General features: G+C 30.8%; 1 protein-coding gene across 3 annotated transcripts in view; it reads right to left on the minus strand.

The window, feature by feature from the left end:
- The window catches only part of LOC127712592 (uncharacterized), a 384379-nt gene that overhangs the window by 144535 nt on the left and 224868 nt on the right, over window positions 1-14976 (minus strand). The window lies entirely within an intron of this gene.

The raw sequence follows: 14976 nt of genomic DNA on the forward strand, positions 1-14976 counted from the left end.
AATAAGGTAAGGAAATTTTATACTGTCTGTGCACAACCTTAAGGTGACTAAAAAAAACTCATTCATTGTTAGTATCATTTTTTTTTTGTTATGAAGGAACCCTGCAAAAGTAAATGCAAAAGTCTTGTCCTTTGAACTTAAAACAATCTCTTTCAGACTTGCATTTTAATCACTCTTACTCAACGCATTTTCATACTTACATGAAGTGTGACTTACATATGACTTGTGATCTAAAACATAATTGTTGACTTAGCACTAAGAAACTGCTCTGAAATACTTTTTAATATGCAAAGTTATTTATTGTTTTAAATAGAAGAAGAAAAATATAAGACCGATCTTATTTATTCGCAAATTCATGATTTATTTAGGCTATAAACCATTTAAATAATTATCCATTGGTTTAGGCTTTTTTTATAATTTGAGTCCATTCATTAGAACTTGCATGGAATCAATGAGACAAAATGTATTGTTATATTTAGTTTAATCATACAAGGATTGCAAACCAATTTCCTTTTATTTCAAATAATGAAGAATTTACATTGAGAATACTTTGATTATTATTTCTTTTAAATGTAACTTAAATGAAAAAGGTAGGATCAGGTATCAATATTGAAACAGAATTCCTGTTTGTGATCAATTTAACTCTGTCTAGGTCAAGTATTCATGCATATTTTGGCTACCCCTTGTCTTTATGTAGTAGAAATTTATTCCTGTGTTGATATAATTTGGTTACAGCAGTAAAAATACTAACTAAAATATAAATATTAAAGTTACCCTTGTAATAATATATTATGGCACAGAGTAATATCAAAGTCCTATTTCAGTTCTGAAATTGTTGTAAAAGTGATAAAATGTGTTTACCTAATTGTTTTACATATGTCTTTAGTATCAAAATATATTTAGTAAATTATTTTAATAATATCCACTTGTATATAACAGCATATGGTGCTTAATATAATAATAAATATATGATAGTACCCATAAGATTGTTCATGAAAAGTGTCAACAAAGGGAATTATTTTAGCGACAAGAAGCGACAAGAAGACTATTTAGCGACAAGAAAACATTTTTTTTTTATTAGATATAAAGAAATTTGTATTTAATGTTTTTTTTTTAAATATACGAGCAGATATGTCTAATTAAAATGTTTTATTATATAGATAGACGAAGAAATGAAACATTTGTGAGGAAGAAAGAGATGTTGAAGTTTATATTAGTATATTGGTAGATGAAGAAATTAAACATTTGTGAAGAAGAAAGAAATTGAGCTTCTTTTTTTTATTTTTAAATATGAAGAATATGTATAAGATAATGTATGTATCTGTTTTCATCAAAGTCAAAGTATGAATAAACGAATGGAGATATATATGGAGCGGGCATAATGGAATATAATATTTTGATTCATTTGCTTAATACTATGCTCTAAGTGTACTCTTGTTATGTCAATTCGATGCTTTATTTGTAGAACTCTCAGCCACGCTTTGCCATCTTTATTATTTAAACGTGTTTCCAGACCCCACGACGAGGACGTGGTTCTACCTTGGGGTCCATATAATTTTTTTTTTTTTTTTTTTTTTATTATTTTTAGTCATTATATAGTAATATGTACATTCCTATCTAACATAATATTTATACATTTTGTACATGGTGGTCCCATTTTGATAAGCTGTAGATTTTTACCACTAAGGTTCACTGTATTTTTGCCCTTTTTGAAGTTGTAGTTTTAGCATTTTTAATACGTTTCCGTTGGCAAGGTTTACGTGCACATGCACTTGTTTTGGGGATTGTCAGCCCACCATCTGTTGAAGTGGTGGACGCTGGGATTGCGTTTAACTTTCTCCCATGAGTCAAGAATTTTTTGCGTAAGATATGGACCAACGAGGTCTTCATATTTTCTTTCAATATCAGTAACCTTAGTGGAAAAATCTACCGTCGTATCTGCTTCTATCAGACCGTTATCCCCAAAAAAGTCTGATAAAATTTGTTTTGCGTTCTTGTCATTTACGCCAACCTTTGTTCTCAAATGCCTTGTAACATTTTCACTCAAGTGCCTTGTGCACAATGTGAGTTCAGATGTTGGAAAACTGTCTTTGATAGCTTTTGCTAAAGCCTTTTCCTCATCTGAACCAATCACAAGATTGCTATAACTAAGCAAGGTATCACTTATTGTTGTATCAAGCACTGAGGCAATATGAGTAAAAAAAACGTTGGTAGGTGTGGCAAGCACCATCCCAATGCAAATAAATTGGTCCCATTATTCATTGTTATTATTGGGTTTGTGTTTTTCCCTTTGCGTTTAAGTTTGTTTTCCTGGAAAACAGTTGTTGTGACAAAGCAGGCGCCCAAATTGAATGTTCTGTCAACACCAATTATTGATGATTTACAAGCACTGGCAAAATGCTTCATTTGGAAATCTGTGTAGCAGATAACACTTGGTGGTTTGCCTGTGGTCTGAACAATTTCTTTCAAAAAAGGATGCTTGGCAGAATTCATGTTAATAACAGTTTGCATATCATCAGCAATATTTTGTTTGTTGAAAGGATTTTTTTCATTATTAACATGATATTTAACGTTTTGGACATATTTTGAGTCACGTGGCTGATGTTCAGATTCAAAGTTATCAGTGAAAATTTGTTTAACTGATTTTCCAGCTTCTATTTCTGATCTAACTTGCGATTTAGTATCAGGTGATGTTCTGATATATTCTTGATTTGTCAGTTTAGCGTTACCATGCTTGTTAACTACTTCAATAGGATAAGTTCCTATGTACTCTGCTATGGCTTTATTCATTGTTTCCAATGAATGGCCAGGCATTTTATCGAACCAACTAATTCTTTTTTTGTAAGAATTCATTCTTTTCAGAGATGCATAATACCGTTTAAGGATGAACAAATTAGAATCATCAGGTTGTGGTTCTAAAGGAATAAATTCCTTTTGTATTATTTTACAATACATATCATTCTTTTTAACACAAGAAACCAAATTGTTATCATTTTGTACTACAAAATATGCTGTTTTAGTTGAGGTTGATTTGGAATCCCATGTTCCACAATCGTCCCAAAACTCCATTTTCTTAGACTTAGCTTTCCTAGTCATATTTGATTGATTGTCTAGCACAAAGTACTCATTCTCTTTAACCGAGCGTGGTATCTCAGTATGAGAAACATTTTCATTTACCAGCACATTTAAAATCTGATCAATTGATAGAAACTTGCCATATAAAGTGTTTTTAATTATATTTTCATTTTGAATATTTGAATCAGTTGCACAGAGCAAAATTCTTGTTGTCGCTAATTAGTGAGACCGCGATACAGTATTAATAAACCCTCTGGTATTGATACATGCTTGTCTTTTGGACCGGATTTAAAACGAATAAGATGGTCACTGATATCACATCTCAATTTATATATAATTTGACAATCTCCTTCACACTTCACTGCATCAAACGATCTAGAAAAGCTACATTCTTGTTTAGCAACAAGTGTTTCCATGGGGGCTGCCATTTTGATTGTGACAGGAAAGGTTTCAAAGGGGAGGTAATCAGTAAAAATACTGGTGAGGAAACTGTTGAAAATTTGGTTATTTTGTTCACAAAAAAAATATATTTACACTGAAAACTCAAGAGAGAAAAATTATCAATAATTCATATAACAACTACATTTTATATTTCATTCAAAATTAGAGAAAAATAAGCGTCCTGTATTGTTTTGTCTTAATTTAAAAAAACCTCACAATGTCAAAGGTCATGTGACTTACTCTATTTGACCTGCTTTCAAGGGAGGGAGGGTTTTACTATGAGAGAGAATTTTTTTTTTGCCTCAATCTGAAGACACTTGATGTAGTTGTATACTTTTTAAATCCAATTTTAAAGTCCAAAAGGTATTTTTGGGGGTTCTAAAAGGACTAAATTCAGCAATCAGAAATGGACCAAATATGACGGTTATACTTGACCACCCAATGAAAAAAATTAGGTCGATATTTAAAAATTTTATTTTAATTTTTTTTATTTAAACACAAATATATATTAGTTTTTTTATATTTTTCGAGATAAAATAAAATACCCCAGGAATTGATATTCCTTCAATTTGCCTGGTTTTCTCGTAGAATGACAGTTAAGACAACAATGGGACTGATATTAAATCCCGCCATTCTGAAATTGCGTAATTTCGCGGAAAAAATAATTTGGCGTCAATTTGGAAAATTTTCTATTTTCTGTTTCTTACTTGCCATTGGGGTCAGAAATAGATTTCTTTCTATGTTTTTAATCATGTGTCTTATTATTAAAGAAAATAATATCTAAATTGGCCGTCTTTTAACAATTACGTTAATAAATTATTCGAAATTGTCTGTTAGTTTTTCTTCTTTTTTTTCACAGATAAACAAAGATTATACTAGATCTGTATAACAAAAAATTCAAGTCTAACGTTCTGTCACCCCTTAGGAAACCCCGTTTGAACTAAATTCCAAAAAGAAAGACATTTTTTGACATTGTAGTTATTTTAGTCTTACACATCGATGTCAACATGCATCTGCACATAATGCACACACATTTAGTGTGTTTGTTTGAAAAAACAATGCCAATGGCGAGTTCATCTGTGAATTTGACTGGATTAATTATTCTCTTTAAGTGAAATGTTTGACTTTAACTAAAACAATAAGGTAAGGAAATTTTATACTGTCTGTGCACAACCTTAAGGTGACTAAAAAAAACTCATTCATTGTTAGTATCATTTTTTTTTTGTTATGAAGGAACCCTGCAAAAGTAAATGCAAAAGTCTTGTCCTTTGAACTTAAAACAATCTCTTTCAGACTTGCATTTTAATCACTCTTACTCAACGCATTTTCATACTTCCATGAAGTGTGACTTACATATGACTTGTGATCTAAAACATAATTGTTGACTTAGCACTCAGAAACTGCTCTGAAATACTTTTTAATATGCAAAGTTATTTATTGTTTTAAATAGAAGAAGAAAAATATAAGACCGATCTTATTTATTCGCAAATTCATGATTTATTTAGGCTATAAACCATTTAAATAATTATCCATTGGTTTAGGCTTTTTTTATAATTTGAGTCCATTCATTAGAACTTGCATGGAATCAATGAGACAAAATGTATTGTTATATTTAGTTTAATCATACAAGGATTGCAAACCAATTTCCTTTTATTTCAAATAATGAAGAATTTACATTGAGAATACTTTGATTATTATTTCTTTTAAATGTAACTTAAATGAAAAAGGTAGGATCAGGTATCAATATTGAAACAGAATTCCTGTTTGTGATCAATTTAACTCTGTCTAGGTCAAGTATTCATGCATATTTTGGCTACCCCTTGTCTTTATGTAGTAGAAATTTATTCCTGTGTTGATATAATTTGGTTACAGCAGTAAAAATACTTACCAAAATATAAATATTAAAGTTACCCTTGTAATAATACATTATGGCACAGAGTAATATCAAAGTCCTATTTCAGTTCTGAAATTGTTGTAAAAGTGATAAAATGTGTTTACCTAATTGTTTTACATATGTCTTTAGTATCAAAATATATTTAGTAAATTATTTTAATAATATCCACTTGTATATAACAGCATATGGTGCTTAATATAATAATAATATATATATGATAGTACCCATAAGATTGTTCATGAAAAGTGTCAACAAAGAGACGTAACTCGTAAAGTACTATCGGCACCGCTTCGTCAGAAATATCGACACATCGAAGTGGCATATTTGCGTATTACAGCGTATTAAGTGGCACAAATTTGACACGGGCCAGTTTATAAAAAGCCTCATCACATATTTTAAATTCAGCATAGGTTCCCCAGAAGTTAAGAAAGAAATTTCAACTGAAGTGTTGAAAAAACTGGACGCGACGAGTGACGACCTTTTGTTTGAAGGCTTTGTATTTTAATTCAGTACCTTTAATCAAAACAATTTTTATGTGAGAACTTCTAAACAGTATACACAATTGGCATTTGTAACGTACAGCATGCTTTGATTTCATTTGATATGACTTTTTAGAGGAAACAGAGTCGTTTCAGTTGAGGAAAAAATGATCCAAAAAATGTCCAAATATGGTAGTCACATGACTTCCATTGTTGCTTTAAGAAATGGGGTCAAACCGGGGTCAGCTTTCCGACTGTTTCAGCGGACCAATAACCAACAAAACTATAAACGGGAAATAATAACAGAAAATATGAAAACATTTCCCCAATGAAAGAGTGGTATAATAAATGTTACCAGTGTTTTGGTGGTTTAAAGAAAGTAATGTTGTGGATGAATGTGGACTATTGAATAAATGGCCGGTGGTTATAAAAATGAACCAAATATCGAGATCTGCGTCAAAAAGACGAAAAGTCGATATATTTTTAATTTTTAAGTTTTAAGTTTTAAGCTGTAACAAAATACAAACAATTGATAGAATAGTTACAGAACTTGTAAATATATAATCTTATCGAATACATGTACTTACGGTTTATAATTCCCTAAAATGTGAAATACCGATCGACTGAATATATTTTGGTTCAAGCAATGTATCATAGAAGAAGAAATAAAGAACAATGGAAACGTCAATGGCAACGCCACTGACAACGGTGACAATGGACGTCACGTCACAGAAACGAACATGTCGTCCACAGCTAAAGAAACGGTGACAATTAACGAAACGTGGAGACGTAAAAAAAAAATTAAATGTTATTCTTAAAAGTGCAGCTGGCATAACGATAGCAGAATGTTGAGACTTGCATTACTCGTACCTTAGTAATGGAAACAAAATAAATAAACGTTACCATGTTTACCTACATATAAAAAAAAAAGTTCTGAAAGAAACAATTCAATGATTGTTCGAAATTATACTGCATTGTTTGATTAATAGTAACGAAGTAACGAACAATTATAGACGAACGAAGATCTAACTGGTTGTAATATTACAACTTATTATTATGACAAATGTCTGAGACTACAGTCTCAGCAAATGTATATAGTCTAACAGAGATTAGAAACAAATCGTTTTGTTTTTGTTTTTTAAGGTAGAATGGAGAGAAAATACTTGAACAGATGCATATCTGTGGATCGGTTTTAGTTATATGACAATTAAAAGACAATTATTGCTGAAAGGTTTTTCATCGATTTTATGTGCATTCTATAGATATGTGAATCTAATTTGCAATGTATCTATCAAATAATGTTTCAGAGACATGAAAGCAAGGATTGCAAAATGAAGTACGATTGTGTTTATTCTCAACCATGCAGGATCAAATGGTTTTAAATATTTGATCTTTTGTCTGTACCTTAGTCTATCATGTTCATGCATGTATCTCTTTTTCTCAGTTCAGGATTCACTTGTCTTGCGCGTTAATACTATAGAGTGAACGGTCATTCGTTCGTGTAATTGATAGTCTAAGAAGTAAGTAACATCTCAACAACAAAAAAAGAAAATTGGCCAGATTTATTTTTAAGCTGTCTTTTTTTTTAATTTTTTTATTTAAATATTTTGTATTTTTGTAAGAGACGTTGGCAACTGAGGCCAAGTTGTTGGTAGGTATTGGAGTATTAAAGAAAGAGTTTTTATTTCTGCGACTTTACGTGCATTCTATAGATATGTGCAGGTAATATGCAAAGCATTTATTAGATCATACTCCTGAAAATAAATTACAAAAGTAATAAATACAAAAAGAATTTCGATTTTGTTTCCGGAGTTCCTAGACATGACGAACTAACTATTACTTCGACTCGATATTTTATAATTTATTTCATGATACTTGACTGATTTACATGGTTTGATAAATCAGCTTGTCGTTAAGTGTTTATGTTATCAGCAAGTTTTCCATGGAATCACAGTTGTGATCTGTGTGTGTGTCCTATATAAGAAAATGAAAATGCGGAAGGATTGTCAATGAGACAACTCTCCAACATAGACCAAATGACGTAGAAGTTAATGACTATAAGTTAACGTACGGCCTTCAACAACGGCAAAACCCATACCACATATGAAGCTATGAAAGGTCCTAAAATGACAATTGTAAAAATAAATATGTAAACGAGAAAACTATCGGTCTGATTTACGTTCTCAGCAAGAAAGAGAAACAAATATGATATACAGCAACAAACGGTAACCACTAAATTAGTTTGTGCATGTATATTTTCGCCTTATTTTGGGCTTTCACATTTTTGCCCGTTAAAACTATATACGGGCTGTTCATTCATGTTATATATTTCCCACGTAATTAACAAAGAACTGAAAACGGATAAGTGGACCAGATACAGGATAAATTGTCATTATCTCTTTCCCAAATACTGCCATGCGTACTTACAACTTTACCCCTGTTACCTTCACATTTTATGAAAATAACTAATATCTATTATATAAAAATTAAAATAAGTAATATTTTAATAGATATTTAATTTTTTTATATAATAGATATTAGTTATTTTCATAAAATGTGAAGGCAACAGGGGTAAAGTTGTAAGTACGCATGGCAGAATTTGGGAAAGAGATAAGGACAATTTATCCTGTAAATTAAAGTTCGAATGTTCTGAAATATTTGAAATTGTTGAAATTTTTTAATTCAGTATGATATAGATGTTTTAGTTTTCAAAATCCAGTAGGATTTGTCAAATTAAGATTTTGACCGGATAAGTGGACAAGATACAGGATAAATTTCACTACTTTCTAACACTGCCCAAAATTCTACATACACAGTTAACTGAAGTGCTTTCATTATAAAATTCAGAAATTAATTTGAATATGTATGATGACCGTTTACTTGTTTTGCTATCTTTATAGACCTAAGGCCAAGTGAATACAAAATTTAAAATGATGACCGTTTACTTTGTTTGCTATCTTTATAAACCTAAGGCCACTAGTGCTTTTATGTCTTTTATCATGATGCAGTGAATACAAAATTAAAACAAAATCTCAAATTCATTTTCACCTGTATGTGAAATTATTTCATATTTTTCTACACCTGATTCATCCCTCAGTTTGGGAAAATATGTTCAGTTACTGTAGATACTGTGTTTTTTGTTTTGGCATTTTACAACAGTAATTTTTCTGAATATGAGTTTTTAATATCAACATCATCATAACGTCTTCGAATGGGATGTGTTCAGAGACCAAGACTGTTGGAAAAAAAACGATTCAGAAACTTCTAAAAAGGATGAAAACGTAAAAAAAAAAATGAATTTGTATTTCTAGTACAATTAATGTTGAATTTATTTAAATAATATAAATCACATTGATAGTTTGGGCACATATTACGCTTGATACAGGTAGTAGCTACAGTATTGTACTAACAAAACTTTCGTCTAATTTTCAAATAAACAGTTTGTATCCATAACCATGATAACTATTGTTCGTTTAACAGTGCATTGTGTTAAAAAGAATATAATTTCATCTGCTAGAGCATTGAACAAAAATGTACTTGATTAGCATTTAAAATAATCTATAATTGCCTTGTAAGTATTGTCAAATTTCAGAAATAGTAAAATTGTCGGAAAAAATAGATATTTTACTAGAAGACATTTCAGCGATATAATTATTTATTTGACAATACATACAAGTTTTCGGGTAATGTTGACAAATCAGCTGTTAATATGTTAATTTCGATCGTGTCGGCCGGTCCGTAAATGTTTAGATTCGGATTCCATCATTTCTTTGTCCGCGATTTCCAGAGGAAACATTAGAGTCGAAACTCATGTGACGCATGTTGGTGCCACTTTCCAAGATTTCGGTATTTCTTTTTTATATCTCTCTCTCAAACAACTTAAATGATTGGAAAAAGATACATTTTGAACCTTTAGTTTTTATTTCGTTGTCGTTATCATGATTATTGATAACCAAATCTAAAATCGTTTCAAGATAAAATGCAAATTCCATTTATTCTAAGAAAACAATAGAACGGGAAAAAAATATTCCATTATTGCATGAGGTTAGTGCACATGCTTGAGAAGAAACATCTGTTTTTAACTCTGCATAAAATGTTACCCACTTCTATTTTATATCTGTTTCACAAAGACCACACACTACACACGGCCAAGTTAACACCAGTTTGCCAAACTCCCGCATTTCGGGAGAAGAAATAAGTACGATTATTAAAGCTATCGCAACACACAGGTAAACAAATATAAGTACTCCTACAAAATAAAGCCCTATTAATACTGGGAATAAAACGCATAGTATGGCGAATTTAAGACAAATTATGGACAACACAGACTTTCTTTTAATCTAGAACAAATATCACACGTCTGGGCTTTATATTCCTGTTCGCAGCAGGATATAGCAGCACACAGAATAAGAGTCTTCTGCAAAATTGCAATGTTCTCCAAATCTGAAAAAAAAACATAAAAACTAATACTCTACGATGCATGATATATTCTTTATTTAGTGAATTTTTTCTTACTAAAATGATTAGAAGAAAATATTAACAAAAAAACGTAATTACTCCTAAGTAAAAAGAAAGAGGGGAATTCCATTTAATTAACACTTTAAAATCTCATGCATATTTCAAAATTTCATTTACCTCGATTAATTGTTGATAAAATACTTACAAGATAGAGTGAATTCAATTTTGTCAATTTTTCTCGTCAATAAATCAATAGTTGCTACTACATATTGCTCATCGGCGTTGGTTATCTGAATAAAAGAGGGACACACAAGATCGTTATATTGACCATGTACATAACTTTGATTGAATTCAGTCTACATTTCAAGTGAAATATATTATTTTCTTTTTTCTTTGTTAATTTGACTGATTGATTGATTGGTGTTTAACCCCACTTTCAGCTCTATTTTCGCTATTTCGTAGCGGCTATTTTTCATAAATGGAGAGAACCGGGGTCCCGGGAGAGAACCAAAAACTTTGATAGGAAAACTGACAGCCCTAGTCAATTAAGATTGAAGTCAAGCGCACCTGCCCTAGCCTTCTGATACAGTAGTTCGACTACTTAGACCTCTCAGCCACCGCGGCCCCTTCTTTGTTAACCTTTGAGTACCACTTATGGAATATTTGAAAACAAATCTATAAGATGAATGTCTACTTTTAGCTTTCATCCGATTTCCTTTAATGAACAGTGTGCAAATGATTGACAAATAAAACAAATATAAGAATGACTAATTATCATGACTTCAATACTTACATTAACTCTAAATCCAGATGGTTTCGGGTCAATCTTTAGCAAAAATAGTAAATTACGATTTCCTGAGCATATCTCATATTCTGTTTTGCATTTACACAGCCTGAGTTTTAATATGAGTTTTAATATGAAATGAAAAAATAGAATTATTAAGCTTGTCATACAAGTAGACTTACAGTATAGGTGATCTTTTACAACTCAGACCATGTGTATACATTGTTCGAATTTAGGTATAAGCAACACTCTTAATATCGCTAGTAGAACTGGGAGCTTTTTTTAAAAGAGTTCATAATCTTTTTTTTGTTTTGTTTTGTTGAGTAGTGTATGTTTATTTCACAATCCTCAGCTTAAATATGGTGTGATACAATACTTTTTTTGTTTATTTTCGGAATATAATAATACAAAAATATGATAATTATAGCTTACTGTTAAATTGCTTTGCAATAAGAGACATAGCAACACGGATCTCCGTTTAAAAACTCTTCCAAAACGGAAGTAGCTTACGATTAATGGTTATAGCAATTATGTCGTAAATGTTTTAGCAAGCTACTATATACTAAAAACAATCAGCTTGTTGATTTGTTCACATTGACAGGTTCGTTTTTCCCACTACTTCCGATATTATGGGATGCAAATAAAGTAAAGACAACGGTCCAGAATATCGAACAATCGATGAAGCAGAATATTGCTCTACAATTGTTCTTGTGAACAGTAAGTTAACAAAGAAAAACATATCATTTTTTACATAATATACTCCATTTAAAATGTAACCAAAAAATTCCATTGTGTATTTTTACACTTACAGTGTATACTGACTTTAAATTTGAAAGAGCATAAAACGTGGAAATCAAATATTTGAGATGATGCTATCATTCCAAACAAATCTCGTCTAAAGATTTTTCGCATGATCATACACGTCGTAATTGAAGACCTTTCATTTTTTACTTAGGATTAGGGTAACTTCAAAATAAGATGGTTGGGTCAGAGGGTTTTTCGGCCATGTTTTGAAACTCTTTTAAATTGCTTGATTCATACAAAAGCTAGCCTTAAAAAACATTCATGAATTTATATTAGCCAGACGTGTAATAACGTGGCAGTCACAATGTAAATGTTGAAAAAAAGTAAATCAGTTTGTGGACTTTTACAGATTATCATTTCTAAATAGAATTCCAACATTGTCCAATAAGCATGATAAGCTCTGAGGTAAAACTTGTTTTAATGTTTTCAGTCGTTTTGATGTGTCAAAGAAATAACAAAACAAAAAAAAAAAAAATATTACAATGTAGATGCATGTACCTTTTTCTAAAACTTCCGAGTTTGAATCCAGCAGGGCTGTAAATATTAAAAACATTTCGAAGGCATGTGCGTTGAACTTTATTACATTCTAGGATAATATTTCCCTTGTCATCGATTATGTTGAGAGAATTATTTTGATAATGATCTGAAAGATATGAATATATAGGCATTTTAAAACAAACAAGATTACCCTGTCGTAGCGTCGCGGAATGTCCCTGTTCTGTACACAAAATGAATTCAAGTATTTGTTACAATATGTCATTTAGTCAAATTGTGGCAAAAGTCTCATAACTGGTATGACACTTTGAAGTAAATAAAAGTCTTTTGTAGACAAAACGCACGTCTTGCGAACACAATTGTTATTCTAGGATCTATGATGAGTTTATTTACGGTATCATATAGTCAATTAGACAAATCTTCGTGTGAATCTTACAGTGTTATATTTTCCACTCATGATGAAAATAGAGACAGCTATATATTTGAGACACAAGTGCAATGGTCTATCTCCCTACACAACTTTAATTCTACACTCTAAACAGTTTTTGGTAGAACTAAACTAAACTTTTCGATCTCCACACTCCCATTGGATTATAATGGCTGATTCACATACCATTAGCTAGTTCAAATACATTTATCTATTGTAGTTTTGTATCCCCACTATTTCTTTTGTATTTTTGCTGTCTAATAATTGTCATCAACAAATTATTTTAGAAGTACGATGATAGAATGGTTTGCATGCTTTGAAATCAGTCCATGAGCAATTCTTAGCAAATTTAGCAGTACAGAGTTCGGAATATTACAAAGTTAAAAAAATCCATGGTCAATCTCTCGTGAAAATATAGGGATACATTTCTAAAACTACATTGTTTTTAGTGATAAGATCTGTCTCCAAAAAATGGGATGCTTTATTTATCTATGTTGCTTGTCTTTGAAAAAAACACCCAAACAAACAAAGAGTTAATCTTCATATACATGTACGTAGATTTGATACCTATGTAACTTTTTAGGTCTCAGGCAATTTTTTAAGATATGGAGTTTTTAAAATTTAATTCAAATTTTTATCACCATTACCAAATGGGAAATACATCATTATAAGCTTCACACGACGAAATGGTCTAGACAAATTGCGTTCACAAGGTAACTCCAGTAAAAATGGTTAAATCAATACAGCGGAATTATGTGGCCAATAACACATGATGGGAAACAATAGAACCAAGAATACGTACGAGAGCTTTCTTTGTCTAAAAGTTGTTACGTTCACATTTAGAAATAGTAACAATACTACCAAAATGGACATTGTTCGATAACTTCTGTATAAATGGTCGAGTCATAATGATGACACAATATTGTCAACTACACAAGATGACAAAGGTCCTGAAAGGTATGAGAGTTTTCTGTAAAATGGACTAAAACTTGCCTTCAACAGTTGTTACTGATGATACTGTTACAATACTAAAACAAATGTTAAAAGTAAAAAAACATCCGTAAAATTTTCAAATTTAACTCACAACCAAGAGAAAACGACGACAAATAGTCTCCTAAGTATGAAAGCATTGTGACAACCGGTCTCTTTGTATTGATGTTTATAGGACGGACATTATCCTATCTCCACAGTCAAGATTGAAAGTGGTGTTGACACCAAAGGAGAGGTGTGTTTTTTTTTTCCTTTTATAGAGCTTAGTTGATATTCCAATTAAATTGTTTTTCTTGTCAAAATTATGTGTGTGTAAATGAACTTTATGCAACTTATGTTATATCGTTGATCAAAACAGTACAGTTTTGTCATTACAAAAAATAATCGTATCATTTTCCACAAAAATGGTGTTTATTTATTTATATGAACGCACGGAATTATACGTTTAGAACACAAGGCTAGCAACTATAGGTCAGTGTATGGCATTCTCCAATTAACAAAAACCAGAACTGTATGATATGCTATACCAACATATATGTTCAACATTCAAAATATTTACTAGAGTATTTCTTTGTTGATTCGTTTTTTTAAGAGATAAATAAAATCACAAGGATCGTATCTACATATACAGGATCGATTAACAACATCAAATTTCAAACTATGATGTGATTTTTCATATTTAGTAATTCCGCCTACCTCGGACATCAGGTGTCCAAAACGAAGAAGAGAAACAATTTTTGAATTTGGTGAATTACATGTTATTGAAGTTCAGAAACTCACCGTAAAAAGAGGAAAACAAAGTTTTATAAATCTTTTTTTTTTTGTAACCGTCTTTGGGTCGTCTGTTTGATACAGAACTAGAACGCATTTAGTACCCATCACATTAACACATGAACAGTTCATAAAAGTTATAGTTGACCTTGTCGTCGAATACATGCAACCTAAAATACCCAAACAATATATTTATATCTGTATGCTCATTCATGGAAAGAATGTTAACCAGCAAATGTTTAATTGAATTCATATTTGCACATTTAAAATGCATTGTATTGAAAAGAATTTCAAAACGATCCATTCGTTCTGATCTTTGTTTTCTTAAAAAAAACTTTAAATAATCAAAATATTTTTG

This window comes from Mytilus californianus, unplaced genomic scaffold (assembly GCF_021869535.1).
Source record: "Mytilus californianus isolate M0D057914Y unplaced genomic scaffold, xbMytCali1.0.p SCAF_8, whole genome shotgun sequence".
NCBI lineage: Eukaryota > Metazoa > Mollusca > Bivalvia > Mytilida > Mytilidae > Mytilus > Mytilus californianus.